Source organism: Diceros bicornis, chromosome 7 (genome assembly GCF_020826845.1).
Source record: "Diceros bicornis minor isolate mBicDic1 chromosome 7, mDicBic1.mat.cur, whole genome shotgun sequence".
Lineage (NCBI taxonomy): Eukaryota > Metazoa > Chordata > Mammalia > Perissodactyla > Rhinocerotidae > Diceros > Diceros bicornis.
This window is the reverse complement of record NC_080746.1, coordinates 41,566,220-41,579,857: the sequence shown is the minus strand read 5'-3', so window position 1 is coordinate 41,579,857 and position 13,638 is coordinate 41,566,220.

The window sequence follows — 13,638 nt, the reverse complement described above, 5'->3', positions numbered from 1 at the left end:
TGGGGAGTTCATTTAGTTCATTTAGTAATGTTTCCAAAAGTGTTATGTTAGGTATAGAGAGCAGTTGTTAGCAAACTGAATTCATTATGTAACATCTCAACTTTAGATTATAAACTCAGTGGTGGTTAGGATCAGTTTATTTAGTTATTTTTGAGTAACATTCAGCCAATTTAAGGACAGTTATATGTTTATTATGTATTTTTTAATAATTAGGATGGTTTGGTAGCCTGTGTCCTCCTAAAAGTGAAAAATATGTCTATACTTCTGTATCAAATATTTAACAAAGATAGATAATCTTAAATTTAAGATAAGTAACATTTTGCCAAAAAAAGAATGTTATCAAAAAACATTTGTCACCTCATGATTAGCATTGCTTAAGACCACACTTTAGAATGGATTTATAAAAACACTGAATGTGAGCCCCATGAGGGCAGAGAACTTTGTCTATTTTACTTACAGATGTATCACAAGCCCCTAGACCAATCCCTGGCGTTAAGTTGGCACTCAATTAAATACAAGTTGAATTGAATTAAATTTTTTACCATTCTTGTTCAATCCAGATGCAAACGCATGTTTTTATGATCCAGCCCACATGCGCGCGCGCACCCCGACACACACATACACACTAAGAGTTGGAGTTTTTTCATCCAGAGGGACCCCTCAGAGCTACTCTGGACCCTGCCCTTTCTGACACCTATTGTTTTATAGCCTTTTCTTTATTTGTCAACCACTTTCATATCCTTTTAATGGCACATTTGTTGCTTACGTTAGCCAGAACTGGTATCTGTAGCTTGCATCAGGGCATCTTAAAGGAAATATTAGTTTTATCTCAAATTATCAGTCTCATAACTCTGTCCAATAAATGAAATAATTCAGGACATTGTTGAAGGAAGGGATGTGTGTGTGTGTGTGTGTGTGTGTGTGTGTGTGTGTGTGTGTGTGTATTGGGGAAAGTGGTTGTCTTTTGTCTTGTTTCACTGTTTAATGCCACCCAGACGGGATTATATTACTTACAGCCACCTGGATGTGGAGTAAGCAAACTTACTGAATAATATCTAGTTATTGGTTAGACTTAGAGATGTGCCATATGGCTGCTCATTAATTGCTCATAAGGATTCTTTCACTACAAATAATTGAAGTAAGTGGGCCTTGGAGCTCTCTTAATTCACCTTCTTCCAATCACTCCAGCCATTCTTCCTGATTTCTCTCCACACATACACCCCACTCCCTCCCCAGCCCATTCCTCCTGGCCAGAATTTCAGCCAGCCAAGGGAGGAAGCAGTAGGTGGCCCAAACAACGTCCGTTTTCCAGCTTACTCCTTTGTTAGGTAACTGGTCATTCCCATTTCTGAGAGGTCAGTCACACAGAAGGTCTCTGAAGCCAGAATACTTTAAAGGCCAGTATCCTTTTCTGAGCAGAAAGCACATGCAGAATAGCCACATGGGCTAAATCCTATGCTTTTGGATCACTGTGTGCTGCCCAGAAATCATCAAAAGCTTTTATACCAGAAAAGTAGCTACAGAACCTGCTGTGTGCACAGAGGCTGGGTTTTCCTTGAGTAATTGGATATTATCATCAGTATCAGGACTTTTCAACAGTGGGTCGTGACCCATTCGTGGGACTTAAAATCAATTTAGTGGACTGGAGCCAGCATTTTGTTAAATGTTACTTAAATTTTTGGAATTGGATTCACTTGCTCTGAAAAAAGAATCCTCACTTCGTTTAAGCTTCACGAAGTAGGCAAAGCTGAAACCAGCTATATAGGTATTCTGAGCAAACAACACACACAAAATGTACTGTGAAATCAATTTTATAACTGATGATATGGCTCACAGACATGTTAATTGTGTGCTCTCCACAAATACCTTATTCTTAGAATGAATCTGGTTGACTAGGTGATAGACTCAGTTGTCCTTCTGTGCTGCTGGAAGAGTGAATGTGCTGTGAACATGTAAATCTAATATGAAATTGATAATCTTTTATATCATTATTTACATTTTTGTGCCTTGGGGTAGGTAGTGGATTGCCCTTTCTAGGTATGGATCTGGAGGTGAGTATTAGAATTACCCTTATTTTACAAATGAGGACACTGAGAATCAAGTCATTGGATAACTTGGCCAAGGTCACACAACTAACAAGCAGCAGAGCTTAGAGACTTCTCATTGCCACAAGGCTACACTGCTTCTTCACGAACCTGTGAGGGAGTCAAGTCTGTGACCTTGAAGCAGAGCGTCCTGCTCTATTCAACTGTATAAAACTGCTCCATTAGCGCATCCTGAGTAAACGGTCTGAGCTCAAGAGTAAAGCAGGTGAAGGAGAGCGGATCCTAGACGTTTCTTTGCTCAAATTCTCTTCTTCCTGAGCTGATTTTTTTCAACTTCACCAAAAAGAACTGGCCTGTGTGGGGTAACCATAATTTTATTTAGAAAGTTTTGCTGAAACTCTATCACCTTTCTTTATTTCTTTGTGTAGTCTTCATGAATTCTAGCTCTATTGAATTTCCCAATATCTTTTGTCTTTCATCACCTCTATCTAATACAAAACTATTCCATTCCTCCTTTCGGTCACACTCGTCATTTATTAAATCTTCTATTTTTAATTTACCTACTGAAGGCATTTGTCTATTACAGCTTAAAAATGCCATGACTTAATGACAACTAAGGGACTGACAAAAAAATTAAATCTAAACTATTGAAAACAGTCAGCTTTTTAGAAATAAATATCATAAAATCACTCGCTGAGAATGCCCTGGAGAGCAAATTAGATAGATGGCTGGAGTTCAATAAAAACAACTTTGAAATGTATTGGGACCGGGTTATTACATGCTTCTGCTGCTTACAGCCAGCATATTTCTTCCGTATTGTAAATCGTTAAGTTCAAGCTACAAATACTTCCTGTTGACCTGAACTTAGTCACACTTCAGGGTCCTTCTGTCTTGACTGCCTGCAATACCTGTTACAGGGATTTGATGAGGTTTTATGATGCCTCAGATTTTTTTCCCACACAAGTCATGTTTTACATTGGATAAGTGGATTTTATTTTATTATGTTACTAAGATCCTAGACTGGTAAGAAAACAGAAAACACAAGCAAAAGGGTGACATGGCACAAAGATAATCAGTTGGGTTAGAAATGCAAAAAAGCCAGGTTCAGATTTTTGTTTCTTGCTGCAACCCTTGTACTTCCCACCTGGCCTCTGCTCCCCCACTCCAGTGATTCTTGATCCCTAGTCTCTTCTTCCTTCACCACAGTCTTCTATAGTCTTTCTTTCCTCTCTTTCCCAATTTCAATGTCGAGGTTGAAATCAACATTTGGAGCTGAGTAGTCCAATAGGGGCTAGAATTGCAAAAATGAGATGGAAGCAGCAAATAGCTCATTGGAGTCCCCATTTCAATGTAAACATTCATTTGCCCTTTAGACCTCCTCAGCTATGAGGCTGGACAGACTGCCAGCCACACTGTGCTATGGTTCAAAATGTAGGGCCTGTATGGGAGGCAATGCAGCGTTGTAGGTAACAGCTCCAACTTTGGAAACAGATGGCCCGGGGTTCACATCGTATTTCCATTAATTACTAACAATGTGACTTCAGACAGGTTACTTAACTTCCCTAAACCTCATTTACAAAATAAGGAAAACAATAGTATTTACTTCACAGGGTTGTGTGAAAATTAAATGAGGTCATAGATGTAAAATGTTTAATGAATGGCACATTGTGAGCACTCAATATATGTTATTTGATCATTATATTACTACTGCTACTACTACTACTACCGCTAAGTAAAGCCCAAGCTGAGAGGTAGGAAGAGGGTAAATTTAGGTAGAGCTGGCCACAACAGGCAGTCCACTGCTGGGAGGCAAGAGAGAGGTAGTTATGGAAAAAGCAGAGAAAGGTAGAGCTCAGAGAGTATGGATGAGTGTGGGCTGAGGGTCAGATGATGTGGGTGGTACGAGAGAGCATTTGCGTGAGAGGGGCTTAGAGAAAAGAGCCCTGGACTCATATTCCAGGTCACACACTACCTGGTTATATGGCCTTTGGCGGGTCACAGGCTCTCTGCCTTTCGCTCAACTCAGCAGATGTAAAATAAAAAGGTTGGCTTACCATACCTCTGATGTCCCTTCCAGCTGTCAGATATTGTGGCACACGCTTGAGAGTTAGAGTTGATAAAGGCATGGAGAATACAGAGTCAGAGGAAGAAGGACCACCACAAGGGAGAGAGATAAGGGGGAAGAAGCAAAGTACAATGGAAGATGGGGAAATATGAGAGGTGGAGAGAGAAATCCAGAAGAAAAATAATAAAAGTTGAGTGCAATTTTCCCCATTTTCTTATGTGCCAGAGTGTTTGTAAAAGGATTTATCCCACATGGGGACACTGAGGGTATTTCCTCAAACACCTGACAGTGCATAGGAGCTTCCCACATCCTGCTAATTGTCCTCATAAAACATAAAACAGTTCTATGGGTGTTCCATATGGTATCACCCAGTGGTTTTAGCTTAAGCCACAGACACAGACACACACACAGACACAGAGAGGCACATAGAGATGTTTCTGCAAAATACACCATCCTTTCCCCAAGTGACCATTCTTAGTTAATAATATTAGATTTAACTACTCTAAATTGACATTGTTAAAACTTCCAGTTAATCAAAATTTCTGTATAAATACAAATAGCATTTAATCCTTATCAGCTGGCTGGTGCTAAATAAGAGGTTTCAGAACAGCATTTTTAAAATATTATCCCACAAAAATAACCCTGAATAGTTCTTTATTCTCATAACATACTGTAAAAAACTATCTTCTTGAAGCAGTCTAATTGCAATATTAAAACATCAACGTGCTCAATGATTTGTCTTTTTCTACTTGTTCCTCTCATACACATGAATAAAATGGCATTAGGAGCACCATAAAGTATTCTTTTCTCAACTCACATTATATATTTTTATAATTTTACATATGTATATATAAACACTTATTAAATGTGTATGTGTGTGTGTGCATGTGTGTATTTTTTTAAACCACTCAACATTCATGCGCTCTTCATCTGGTATCAGCTATTTTCAGATAATAGCCTTCTTGAATTTATAGACAATATGGGACTCAAACCAAATCAGAGTGGAGCACATGAACCAGGCTTAGGAAAATGAGCACATCATATGACCTCAGCCTGCTTTGACTGGCTCTTCAATGGGCACATAATCTAATCAGATCCTCCGAGTTCCAGTGAGAATTTTGCTTGGACATTTGAACTTGAATGGACTGCTGGGACCACCTCTAGTCATCCTGCCTCCGTAAAAGAAAGCCTGCTGGAGAAGTGAGCTAACTCAGAGGAAGGAGGCCTGAGAGACGGAGCAAGAGATTAACTGAATCTTCCGCCATTTGAGCTCTTACATAAAGCTCCAATGAGGCCAGTCTTACCCCTGGACTTTTCAACATACTCACTTTTTGCTTAAAAAAGCTATTGTTATTTTTAAGAGATTAATACTTTATATATGTGAGCCCAGAACGAATTAGATAAAATGGAGACATTAACCTTTACCTCTTAAATAAAATCATTTTTTCTAATGGGAAGATATACTGAAATCTGACATTAAATCTGTGCGCACACACCCGCACACACACACACAAACACACCCAAAGCGGACTGACTTTGAAGTTGGAAAAGCCCTGTGATATTTTTTATTTCAAATGTCAGTGACATTTTATTCTTTCTCACTAAAGCCTTTAAGTTGTCTATTCTTTTTTTCAAACTAGCTTTTCATACATGTTCCTATTTCTTAGCTCACCCATGAAAATTACAGCATTTGGAGATATTCAAAGCATGACACTTCCAGCACAGAAAGACCTCAGATTTCAGGAACCTAAATTTTCAGTTCACCTTTATATTCAACAATAAATTTATTTTATCAGTTATATTTCCTTTGAAAGACACAGCTCAGACTTTATTTCTACCCAGTTTTTTTCAGTTAAATATTTTTCAGGTGGATCACAGGGATAGCTAGCCTCAGATGGGAAAATTGTTCATTTTGAGGATTATCACAGGGACAATTTTCATTTTCAGGTGATTTTCTCTACAATATGTAGTATCTCCCTAAATGACCTTCTCTGGTGAATAACACCAGCTGGTACGTCCAAGTACATCTCTAAGATAGCATGCACATTTCTTCAGACCTGTTGGGAGTCCCCAGACACTCGTTCTTGGCCTTCTTTCTCTTACTCCATGCCTGTCTCTGGGTAATTCCATCTATTCTCACAGCTTCAACTACCACCCAAATACTAATGATGCACAAATGTACTTGTCCAGCTCATTGCCGTCTTTCCAATTCAGTTCTGAAATTTCTGGGCTATTCCAGAAGATGAAAGACTAAATTGTTTCAAAGCTGAATTCAACACCTGTCCAATAAAATTTCTCTCTCTGTGTCAGGTAATGTATTAGTTTCTAGGGCTTCCATAACAAAGTACCACGGATTGGGTGGCTTTAACAACAGATATTTATTTCCTCACAGTTCTTAAAGCTAGAAGCCCAAGATCAAAGTGTTGACAAGTTTGGTTTCCTCAGAGGCCTGTCCCCTTGGCTTGTAGATGTCCGTCTTCTGGTGTCTTCACATCGTCCTCCCACTGTGTGTTCTGTGTCCTAGTCAACTCTTCTCATAAGGATACAAGTCATGTTGAATTAGGGTCTACCAGAATGACCTCCTTTTAACTTAATTACCTCTTTAAACATTCTATCTCCAAATACAGTCATGTCCTGAGGTTCTTAGGGTAAGGACTTCAATATATGAATTTTGAGGGGACGCAATTAGCCCGTAACAGAAAATATAAACAGAATCTTTTTTTTTTTTTTCTGACTCAAATACCTGAGAACAGTGGTGGACCAAGGGTGGGGTGGTATATTGGGAACAATCCATCCCAGACCCAGTCAATCATGGGGTTCATTACCTATAGAGAATTTAAGCACAATAGTAAAGCTGACTAAAAGTTGATCTGTTTTTTAATTATCACCATGCGCTGGCAAGTCTAAACAATGTCAGTGATAAAATTCTCCTCCTTCAAAAATGATTCTAATTTCTAAACAATTGTTGTGATTACGCTTGAGTTTTAATAATATATATGTAAATTTCAAATTAGCCTATTTTATGACATACTATAATAAACATTATATTCTTCATGGAAATTAATCCAGAGAATCTCCGGTTATACTGTTGACCCCTAATATATGTGGGCTCAGCTACACCTTTTTCTTTTAAAAGTAACTTCGAAAGGGTTCAGAAGCCTTCCAACTCACTTCAGGCACAGTGTGTGTCTTCTGTTCCTCTGATGATGCATATTCCTGCACTAAAACAGTCAATTAGAAATAAACAACACTAGTAGAATGATTGTAGAGACAAAGAAAGAGAACTTGAGGTGATTCAGTTCTTTCATTCTATGTAAACACTTGGAGTTTTCGTTTGTGTTAAAAATCTTGAAACAAATGTGAACTATGAGGTGTAATATATTTGTTTGGAAAACACAAACAAAAAGCATTAAGTAAAATATATAACATACTTTACTGCATTTGAATAATGACTTTAAAATTTAAATGCATTCTTCTTTTCTTTTATGTGTTAATTATTTTTAAAGTACAAACCAAAAAAATAATGACTGCTATCAATTGCTACATAATTATTACTGAAAATAATTTTGTCATATGGAGGAAAGAGAGTTAAAAAATTATCTGCTCTGGGTGTCAAGAACTCTGGGTACCTCACTGCCTAAGAGACATTCATGATCCATCCTTCATTCTCCTTTTTCCCCACCATTTAATGGGTTAGACTTCCCTTTGAATCCTTTTCTCCTCGTCCCACTCCATGGCCTTATTCTAAGCCCCTATTATTTTTTGCTCACACTAATGCAATGTTCTCCTGCTTGGTCTTCTGATCTCAAGTTTTGCCATATATTACCATTGACGTAGTGGCATGAGGATATTTTGCATTTTGAGGTTACTTGAATTATTATTTTGAGGGCTGTGAGAATAGATATGGGTAACTAAGAGACAATGGTAATAGTTCAGGAAGGAGATGGTTTTTCTTTGGACTAGGGTACTAGTAGGGGAGCTGGAGAGATACGGATAATTGAAGAAGTTTGTAGAAGATTGTATCAGTTTTTAAGGCTTCCATAACAAAGTACCGCAGCCTGGGTGGCTTAAAAAACAGAAATTAATTTTCTTATGATTCTGGAGCCCAGATGTCCTAGGTCAAGGTATCGGCGGGGCTGATTTCTTCTAAGGCCTCTCTCCCTGGCTTGTAGATGGCCATCTTCTCTCTGTGTCTTCACATGGTTTTCCCTCTGTATATGTCTGTGCCCAAATTTCCTCTTATAAGGACACCGGTGGGATTAGGGCCCACTCTAATGATGTTATTTTACTTTGATTATTTTTTTAAAGACAGTCACAAATACAGGCACATTCTGAGGAAGTGGAAGTTAGGACTTCAACATACAAATGTTGGGGTAGAAACAATTCAGCCCATAAGAGAGGTGTACTTTAGGAGACGACCTGACAATAAGGATTACAAGAGGCTGTGCATGTAATGCACTTGCTTTGTGTCTGGTGTGGAGTAGGTGCTCAGTAAGTACCATAATAATGCAGTGTGTCCCAAACATAGCAAACCTCATGCAGATTTCAAACCATGCCATGCTGTCTCATATGTCTAGCCTTTCGTTTAGGCTCTTCCCTCTCCCTGGAGTGTCCCCTGACTTACTTCCAGTTCTCCCTCAACCTTTATATTCCCACTCATATTTGTCATGTAAGGCTCAGTTCAAACATCACTTCCTCCCCGGAAGGCCCTCCCTCTTTTCTTCTTAACATGAAAGTTTATCACTCCTTTTACAAATCCTTTGTAGCTGGTATGCATATATATCAACTTATTTTATCCGGCATTCTGGCAATTAATATAAATGCCTAAATCTTGTAAGTTTCCAGCTCCTCAAAGGCAGGGCTTATGTCCTTCTTACCTTCACTGGTCAGAACCTAATGAAGTGCCTGTCACATAGTAGTCACACAGTATTTGTTAGACGAATAACCTTATACTAAACACATACATAAAGCCATACTCTATAAACAGCTTGCACCTTTACAAGGTACTGTCATACACAAAATCTCCTTTGAATATCTCAATAAGAAAGTACAGAGGTGGAGTAGTGGAGCGCAGGGGACAGCGAACTGAAGGGGGCCAAATCTGGTCCATCGCCTGCTTCTGAATAGCCTCTGAGTGAAATTTTGGGGGGGAGGAGGGAGTAGGTGGGTGCTTACATTATTATTTTTAACACTTAAGAAACTTTTTATTTAGAATAGTTTTAGATTTACAGAAAAGTTACAAAAATATTGCAGAGGTTCCCATATTCCCCACACTCAGTTTTCCCTGTTATTAACATCTTACATACTGTGATACAGTTGTCACAACTAATGAATCAATATTGATACATTATTATTAACTAAAGTCCATATTCTGTTAGGATTTCCTTAGTTTTTCCCCAGTGTTCTTTTTCTGTTCCAGGATCCCATTCAGGATCCCACATTACATTTAGTCATCACGTCTCCTGGGCTGTGATAGTTTCTTACACTTCCCTTGTTTTTGACGACCTTGACAATTTTGATGAATACTGGTCAGGTATTTTGTAGAATGTCCTTCAGTTTGGATCGGATGCTTTTCTTATGGCTGGTGGGGTTTATAGTTTGGGGGAGGAAGGACATAACTGTAAACTCTCATTCTCATCACATCATATCAAGGTGATGTATGCTATTTGCTATTTGCATCACTTGCATATGCTATTTGCATCACGTCTCACTGATCATATTAACTTTGATCACCTGGCTGAGGTTGAAGAATGATTTTTACACTATTAAAGGCTGGAAAAGTCAAAAAAAGAATAATACTTTGTGACATGAGACAATTATATGCAGTTCAAATTTCAGTGTCTGTAAATAAATTTTATTGGTCATTTATTTGCATATTGTTTGTCTATGGCTGCTTTGACATTTCAGCCACAGAACTGAATAGTTGCAAAGCACACCCATGGCCCACAAAGCCAAAAATATTTACCATCTGCCCCCCTTGTGTAGTGGAACAAGAACTGGGTTGAATCAGACATACTTGGGTTCAAATCTCAGCTCTGGCATTATCTTCTACGTGATGTGTGGCCAGTTGCTTAATATCTCTGAAATGTGGTTTCCTCCTCTGTAAAATGGGAATGTTAATGCCTGTTTCAAGGTTGTAATGAGGATTATGGATAATGTTTATAAACCTGTCAATAGTTAATATCTATTACTAATTGGGTGGATGTTACTATCCCCCATTAAACAGAGGAAACAGATTCAGAGAGGGAGACTGATTTGCATACGTTCTGGAAAAGGCAAAATGGAGTTTCAGCATGCATTATAGGTGCTGCAGCAGGAGGAACACCACAGGCTTTAAAACCAGACATCACAGTGTGACTCTCGGCTTTGCATCTTGCTAACTGTATCCTTGGACAAGTCAGTCTTCCTCCCTGAGGCTGAGTTTCTTTATCTACAAAATAGGGCTAATACATAATATTTACTACAGAAGACTGATGTGAAGATTAACTGAACTAAGGTATATAAATTCACTGTCACATAGGATGGAGTCAAGAAACATGAGTTCGATTTTTCACTACATCAAGCTGCATTTATGGGAATAGAAACCTATTTGAATAGTGCTTCAAGAAAAAAATTAAAAGGAAGGCAAAAACACCAAAGGCAAAAGAAATCAATAATCCTCTGATTATCTCTTGTTTTGAATTATCTGCTTTGTACTTTCTTCTATGAGCCTAGACATTAGAGTGACTACCATGTATAAAGCATGATAGACAGAAATGAATGTGACGCAGCCCCTAACTACAGGAGTTATGAACTTGAGTTGATTGCAGTATAAGACTAAGAATTTATACTTCCTGTGAATTAAGAAATCCACAAGCAAGATATAATAATAACTACATTTCTTCATGTGAGGTGTTCAGCTTCTTTGAGGCACCTCATAATTCCTATTGTCCTTACTCCTCTAGGCTCGCCTCTGAACTATCCAGGTAGCTTGACTTAATTCTCACATACCCATGCCCTTGCAGACTTTTCTTCTTTACTCCCATAAACGTTTCAGAGAGAGCCTCATCATAGTTAAAAAGTTAGCTTTAAGTGCATCCTAGAGCAACATTTTATTTCCTTTCAAGATCCTCCTTTGGACTGAATGTTCCCACCAAGACATTGATGGGGCTTCTCTTGGATGGCACAGGCATATTTTTAGATGCTCATTAAGTATTTAAAATAATTTGAAAAAGTAATTTCCTACAATATTATAAGTGGTCCATGAAAAACTGCTTACTTTGAACCACAAAATAGGAATTCAATAAACTTTTAACTCTATCTCATTCAGTGTCTAGAGTGTATGCTCAGGGCAAGGACGTGGTCGGTTTCAATCTCTGCTATATCTCAGGGCCCAGGACAGCTCTTGCACATAGTTGAGACTCAATAAATATTTACTAAATGATGATCTATACAGTAGCCAGAAAGAAAAGACTTCCAGCGCCGAGTGATTACTGTATGACTTAATCATAATATATTCATTTTCTTTCCCTTCTTTTTTCCTTCTCTGAATATTTAGAGTGCGTATTGTGTGCCATTCAAGATGCTAAGTGCTAGAATACAATGGTTAACAAAATAGACACGGGCCAACCCTATATAGATATTATTGCATATTGGAGGACACAGACAGTTAAAGGAGTGTTTACAATGTAACTTCATAAATGTTGTGATAAGAATCATAGGGTACAGGAGCTGTACCTAATCCAGACTCAGAGGAAAATCTTTCCAGAGGATGTGACTTATCTGAAACATGAAGAATGAGGAGGAGTATAATCTGAACATAAGTTGGAACCTGACATGGTCCAGTTTCTTCATGGAATCACAATCAGATATAGTATGTAGTGCAGCCTATCAATTAAAAGTAATTAAAAATGAGTTCCAATCTTTACTTACACATCTCAAAGAACATTAATATGGTCTAATTCATTATGCACTGCACACATGTCAAAATACACTATGCTCTCCTTCTCAATTCTACAACCTCATAGTGACTACACAGCTATATAAACTTAAAAAAAAACAAAATCTTCCTTCAACATCAGGCTCTCAGTGCTTCTTTGTGTATCTCTCTTAAGCTACTCTCCATTCTCCAACACAACTGGAAGTTCCACGACAATTTCTGCTTCTACTACCAGTCATGCTGGGTCATTCCAGTAGATCCATGATTGGTCCAGCACAGAAGAAGTTTGTGTTAAACTCTGCGAAGTAAGCGTCCTCTCTTGCAAACTGAGGTTAATTAATTAGTTAAATTCTAATTAATAAAATTAATTTCTAATTAATAAAATTGCCACCATCATTATAGGAATTAGTCTTGCAAGTGAAAGGTGGTAGAGAGTAGAGGAGTAACCCAAGCAGAGGAGTCATCTTTGGGTGCATAAAGTAGTTCAGTAAGATGAGAGCATAGTGTATACAGAGCAGAGAGACAAGAGAGAAGATGGGAGACACAGGGAGGGTCCCTATCCTGTAGGTTCTGTTAACCGTGCTGAAGACTTTGTATGTTAACCAATGAACAGCACTAGAGGAGATTAAAATTATTCCACTACTCTCAATTGACATCCACTAGCCTCCTTAATGAATGCTGTCCCTTGTCCTCTAACTTAATCTCATCTGTGAAAAATTTTAAATCCAAGAATTAAAAAGTTAAAAAAAAAAATTAAAAAAACAAACTTTTTTTTTTAATCAAGCACTGGGAGCAACAATATCGCTGCCAGCTGTGTTCAGCTGTGGCCCACCCTGGCCTCCTCTTGCTCCTCTCTGGTGCCTACATTCCTCTCAGCCACGTTCCTTCTACATCAGCTTCTCTATTGGAGAGAACTACGCTTTCCATGTCTGTTCCAAATTGCCTTCAAGGAAATGTCATGACAATTGGCAAAATGAGCAAAAGTGTCTTACAAATAAACTGAGCAAAATTAACTCCAGTATGAGCTACGTCATCAAATAACTTGAAGATATTATATAAACATGAAAGAGCTTTTAACAACTTACAGTGCATGCTCAGAGTTCAATGATGTCTGCACGTGGTGTCCCTCTTACGTGTTCCATACATCACATGCCTCCCACTTATCTGTCCTCTTTGTTTACTGTGCGTGTGCATTTGTGTGTGTGCCTGTAAGTGCCCCTATGTGCACTGAGACTCCCTTCTTACCAAATGGCTAACCTAAGGCAAGTATCTTAAATTTAGTTTCCCCACCCATAAAATGCAAATAACAACACCTGCCTTGTCTATAAGGGCAGAATAAAATGATTATTGTGTAATGACTACAGAAAATGAAATACCTGGTACAGAAGTTGTTAACTAATTAATGCTCAAGATATGCTAATTTCCTTCCCTTTCCCTTCCTGACAGGTGGAAGAAGCAAATCCAATTTTCTATCTCTGCTTCATTTTTGGCAAAAAGAATAAAAATCTGACATTGATCTTCACCGTGAGGTACTTCAAGATGTCTGAATGGATACAGTGCTATGGAAATGCCAACTTTTCCATGGGGCAAACTGCCACCTTGTCTGGACC